At 40.4% G+C, this 5,585-nt stretch overlaps 1 pseudogene; it reads left to right on the top strand.

Annotated features, from left to right (window-relative positions):
• Positions 1-5,239: 5,239 nt before the first annotated feature.
• LOC126260982 (5S ribosomal RNA) lies at positions 5,240-5,357 on the top strand (annotated as a pseudogene).
• Positions 5,358-5,585: the final 228 nt, after the last annotated feature.

The following is a 5,585-nucleotide window of genomic DNA, read 5'->3' as shown; positions in this document are numbered from 1 at the left end:
TACTTTCAATTTTCCGGTTTTATTAATTCTTTTGCTAAATTAAGTCAGAGTGTAGCGAAATTTATTACTTCTGACAAACATTCAGTTTTCACACAACACGTGTCAACCTCCAGTTGCCACGCTTTTAGTGCTAATTATATGTGCATTAATCTTTCATTTTCAGTTATTATAGTAGTTGTTTGTCCATAGGACTGGCGACCGTAATTTTCCACAAATTTCAAATATCTAATTAACGCCAATTAATTGTTAACGTAACGACCGCACATTTACTTTCTTTATTAATTTTACCCTTTTCTCAAAATTAATTTCCACCAATTTCATTTGCATTTTTCCTTTCGTTTAGATGTAATCCTTTCCTCCCTCTTTACCGACAAATTAACTTCGGTGACGATTGCTTTTCCCAAATTTCCATTAGGTGCACGCGGTTTAATTTTTCACTGTCATTAAGGTCGATAAGTGAGGGGGAGGTTGCACGCTTCAAACCAAGTACGTAGCTAGACTGTCCAACACACATTACAGCTACTCTCTTCAAAATTAGTTACCTCTCTGACCAACATCTATGGTATCAAGAACAGACTGATAATAAATATGGTTACATCAGTACAATTATCAAATTCGCAACTTCATTCACATTTATGGGCAAAACTTCATTTACATTGTCATGGCAAATGAGACAGTGCCGTTTCAAGGTAATCACTGAAACTTGGTATTCACACAAAACACAAAACAAGAAATTAAGATCGTCCACCCCTTACAGAGTGTAACAACTGGTGGAACGCGAAAACCCTCAACTGAGGTGTAGTTGTTGATCATGAGAGATGTGAGGTATGTATTAAAAAGGCAATATTCGAAGCAATTCTTTCCCCAGAATCAGTGATGTGTGCTTTGTGCAGACTGCTCGCAACGGAAATTGTCTGCCTGCGTAATTAAAGCAGGCGAGGTAGGAGCTTGCATATTCTTGCAGCGCACTGGAATTCTTCAACGTGCTTTTGCACATGACTGATTCCAAAGTAATCGAAGCCGATTCATATTAATTAAAGATGGCATCGACTTCCGTCCTAATGACCAACAAGATTCCACGTACGAGTTGCTCCGTCAAAGAGATGCGTGCAAACGGTTTCAGAGAGAAGTTCTTCGTATTTTTTTTTTATTTTTTTTTTTTTGCAGGAATCACAGTGGAGTATCTACTAGAGAAAAGTGGTTGCTATAACCAACCTTAACCGATTTGGGGGGGGGGGGGGGCATTACAGACCGTTCTGGCTGCTTTTTGGGCAGAGAGGAGGGAAGGCTGCATGTATATCCTGTGATGCTGCCCAAGGAGGAAGGAAATTAGAGTTTAACGTCCCGTCGACACCAGAATCATCAAATGCGGGTTCTGCCAGATGTCTGAATCCCGCCAGAAAAAGGATTTCATCTTCTATGGCTTGTATGTGGCTACGATTTGTGCATAACACTCCCTGCTCTTTACTGGTTTTTACTATCTTCTGGCTGTTTAGAAGTAAAATTAATAAGACCCGATCACCCGATGGTCATAAGTTTATATGATGTGATGCAGACTGTGTTTCTTTTTTTCAACCAGGGTGCAGGGAACAGTAGCACAGCCATAGACAATATTTTTATTCATTCTTCATTACGAGACGGGCATCGTGTTAGGAAAAAGGTGAATGGTCTTTCAGACCATGATTCACAAATTTTAACACTAAAAGGATTTAGCTCTCGAAAAAGTCATATTTAATTACAAACTGTGCCCCTGAATGTTTTCTAAAGGTATCCACTTCTCAATAGATCGTCTTTATGGTACTTTCTTATCTCTTGGAGTCCAGTAAACTGTATCCTTGATTCCCCTAGCTACCAGTCTACATGTCCTTCGCACTGCCACTTCTGTTTGTTATAGCAATGATTATGTCATCCACTGCAATTTCTTTCTGTCTCTCCTACTACTTCCGTAGATGCATCTTCACTCTATTTCTTTCAGCCAGTAGTCAAAATGAATAATATATATACATGGTGTAGACATGCATTAGCCAACAGCCATGCCGCAGTGGTAACACCGGTTCCCGTCAGATCAACGAAGTTAAGCAATGTCGGGCTGCGCTATCACTTGGATGGGTGACCATCCGGTCTGCCGAGCGCTGTTGGCAAGCGGGGTGCACTCAGCCCTTATGAGGCAAACTGAGGAGCTACTTGATTGAGATGTAGCGGCTGTGGTCTCGAAAACTGACATACGGCTGGGAGAGCGGTGTGCTGACCACATGCCCCTCCATGTCTGCATCCAGTGACGCCTATGGGCTGTGGATCACACGGCGGCCGGTCGGTACCGTTGGGCCTTCATGGCCTGTTCGGGAGGAGTTTAGTTTTAGTAGCAAAGTTAATCCAATAGCAACAGAGAGTTTCTTAAACCTTGTCAAGGAACAAGAGTGGCAGGATGTTTATAGAGCAGATAACATAGATGATAAATATAATGCTTTCCTCAACACATTTCTCATGCTCTTTGAGAGTTGCTTTCCATTAGAACGTTCTAAATGAGATACTAGCAGTAATAGGCAGCGCGGGTGGCTGACTAGTGGGATAAGGATATCATGTAGAACTAAGTGGGATTTATATCAAAATGTTAGAAGCAGTTATTTAAAAATGTTATAAGGAAGGTTAAGAGTACGTGGTATGCAAATAGAGTAGCTAATTCACAGGATAAAAGTAACACCATATGGTCAGTTGTGAAGGAAGCGTCTGGTCAGCAGCACAAGGTCGACGATACAAAGTCCGTTCACAGTAAAAATATTTCTGTTGCTGATAAATCAGATATATGTACAGTATTTAACAATCATTTTCTGAGCATTGCTGCTGAATTGAACAAAAATTTAGTTTCTACCGGGAATCATATCACGTTCTTCGCAAAAGCCTTTCCGCGATCGATGTCTGAAATACTCCTCTGTGATACAGTCAAACGGGACGTTGAGACAATAATTAAAACACTGAAGACTAAGGACTGTTATGGTTATGATGGTGTGCCTAGCAGAATATTAAAGTACTGTTTTCACATGTTAGCCCTGTATATAGCCATATTTGTAATTTTTCCTTTAGGAATGGTCAGTTTCCTGAACGATTAAAGTACTCAGTAGTAGAGCCGCTTTATAAAATGGAAGAAAGGGATAATGTAGATAATTTGAGTCCTATTTCTATGCCATCAGTTTTTGCTAAAGTTATTGAAAAGGCTTTGTACATAAGGATAATTGATCTTTTTATATCACACGATTGGCTATCAAATGTGCAGGTCGACTTTAGAAGTCGTTTGACAACTGAAAACGCTATATTCTCTTTTCTCTGTGAGGGTTACACAATTTTTTGATTTACCCAAGGCATATGATTGTGTTGATCACAAAATATTGCTCCAGAAGTTGGACCATTACGGAATACGGGGAGTAGCTCACAATTGGTTCACCTCTTACTTTAGTAACAGACAGCATTAGCATTGTTGAGAATGGCTCTGATGTGGGGTCTCAGTGGGGTACGGTCAAGTGGGGTGTGCCCTAAAGATCGATGTTGGGGCCGCTCCTCTTCCTTATTTATATAAATGATATATCCTCTAGTATTATGGGTAACTGTAAAATATTTGTTTGCTGATGACACTAGCTTGGTAGTAAAGGATGTTGTGTGCAACATTGGCTCAGTTTCCAATAGTGCAGCTCACGACATAAGTTCATGGCTTGTAGAAAATAAATTAACGCTAAATCACAGTAAGGCTCAGTTTTTACAGTTTCTAACACATAATTCAACAAAACTTGACGTTTTAATTTCACAGAATGGGCATATGATTAGTGAAACTGAACAGTTCAAATTTCTAGGTGTTCAGATAGATAGTAAGCTGCCGTGGAAAGCACACGTTCAGGATCTTGTTCCAAGACTTAATGCTGCCGTTTTCACTATTCGAACGGTACCTGAAGTGAGTGATGGTTCGACACGAAAATTAGTCTACTTTGCTTATTTCCATTCGCTTATGTCGCATGGTATTATATTTTGGGGTAAGTCTTCCCTTTCTAAAAGGGTATTTTTGGCTCAGAAATGGGCGGTTCGGGCAGTAAGTAGTATAAGACGAACTTCTTCTCGACCCCTGTTCAAGAGTCTGGGTATATTGACATGGCCTCTCAATATATATATATATTCCTTACTGACATTTCTTTTAACGATATTAGCTTATTCCCAAGAATAAGCAGCTTTCACTTAGTTAATACTCGCCAGAAATCAAACCTGCATTTGGATCGGACTTCCTTAACTCTTGTGCAGACAGGTGTGCAGTATGCTGTTGCCTCCATTTTCAGTAAGCTACAGCTCGAATCCAAAAATCGTAGCAGTAATCCACGCGCTTTCAAATCGAAACTGAAGAGTTTCCTGATGAGTCTCTCCTTCTATTCTGTCGAGGAGTTCCTTGAAAAATTAAACTGATTCTTGTTTTATTGTTGATTGCGTTTACTTAAACTTATGGACTGACATTTTCGGGTTCATAAACATTTATTTTTATCTGTTATTACTTTTATGTTGTAAGTTCATGTACTGAAACGTTCCATGACCTTGGAGATTTGCTCCTCACTTTGGTCCTACGGAACTTGACGTGTAAATAAATAAAATAAACTCATAAACACAACAGTGCTTACAGAAAGCCGGGGGAAATTGATAATATTATATAAATTTTCCTAATAAGTTTTCCGACTCATTCACCATTAAAGCAAAAACCCACGACTAATAATATCATGCTTATAATTTAACCTTCGTTATGAATCCGTGATTGGAAATATTATTTGTGCATTAATTAAATGCTCTTTCTTTGTGAGAGACTGGACGACACAGTAAGTGAAGTCTCCCCACATGTAGGAGAAACATTGTAAAAAGGCTCTGGTTTACAGTTTGAAATCCATTAACAGATGCAGGTCACATCTCAAATTCTCCAAGAATTGTTGCGTTGAGATTTTGCCCCTGAATGTTTTCTAAAGTTATCCACTTCTCAATAGATCGTCTTTATGGTATTTTCTCATCTCTTTGAGCCCAGTAAACTGTATCCTTGATTCCCCTAGCTACCAGTCTACATGTCCTTCGCACTGCCACTTCTATTTGTTATAGCAATAATTATGTCATCCATTGCAATTTCCTTCTCTCTCCCACTACTTCCCTAGATGCATCTTCACTCTATTTCTTTCTGCCAGTAGTCAAAATGAATAATATATATACATGGTGTAGACATGCATTAGCCAACGGCCTTGCCGCAGTGGTAACACCGGTTAACGTCAGATCACCGAAGTTAAACGCTGTCGGACTGGGCTAGCACTTGGATGGGTGACCATCCGGTCTGCCGAGAGCTGTTGGCAAGCGGGGTGCACTCAGCCCCTGTGAGACCAACTTAGGAGCTACTTGACTGAGAAGTAGCTGCTCCGGTCTCGGAAACTGAGATACGGCCGGGAGAGTGGTGTGCTGACCACATGCCCCTCCATATCCTCATCCAGTGACGTCTGCGGGCTGAGAATGACACGGCGGCCGGTCGGTACCGTTGATCCTTCCGAGGCCTGTTCGCCTATTCAGGCGATAAAAAATAACAA

The sequence above is a fragment of the Schistocerca nitens genome, chromosome 5, assembly GCF_023898315.1.
Source record: "Schistocerca nitens isolate TAMUIC-IGC-003100 chromosome 5, iqSchNite1.1, whole genome shotgun sequence".
Taxonomy (NCBI): Eukaryota; Metazoa; Arthropoda; class Insecta; order Orthoptera; family Acrididae; genus Schistocerca; species Schistocerca nitens.
Note: the sequence above shows the minus strand (reverse complement) of the source record. Positions and strands in the feature narration are given on the sequence as shown.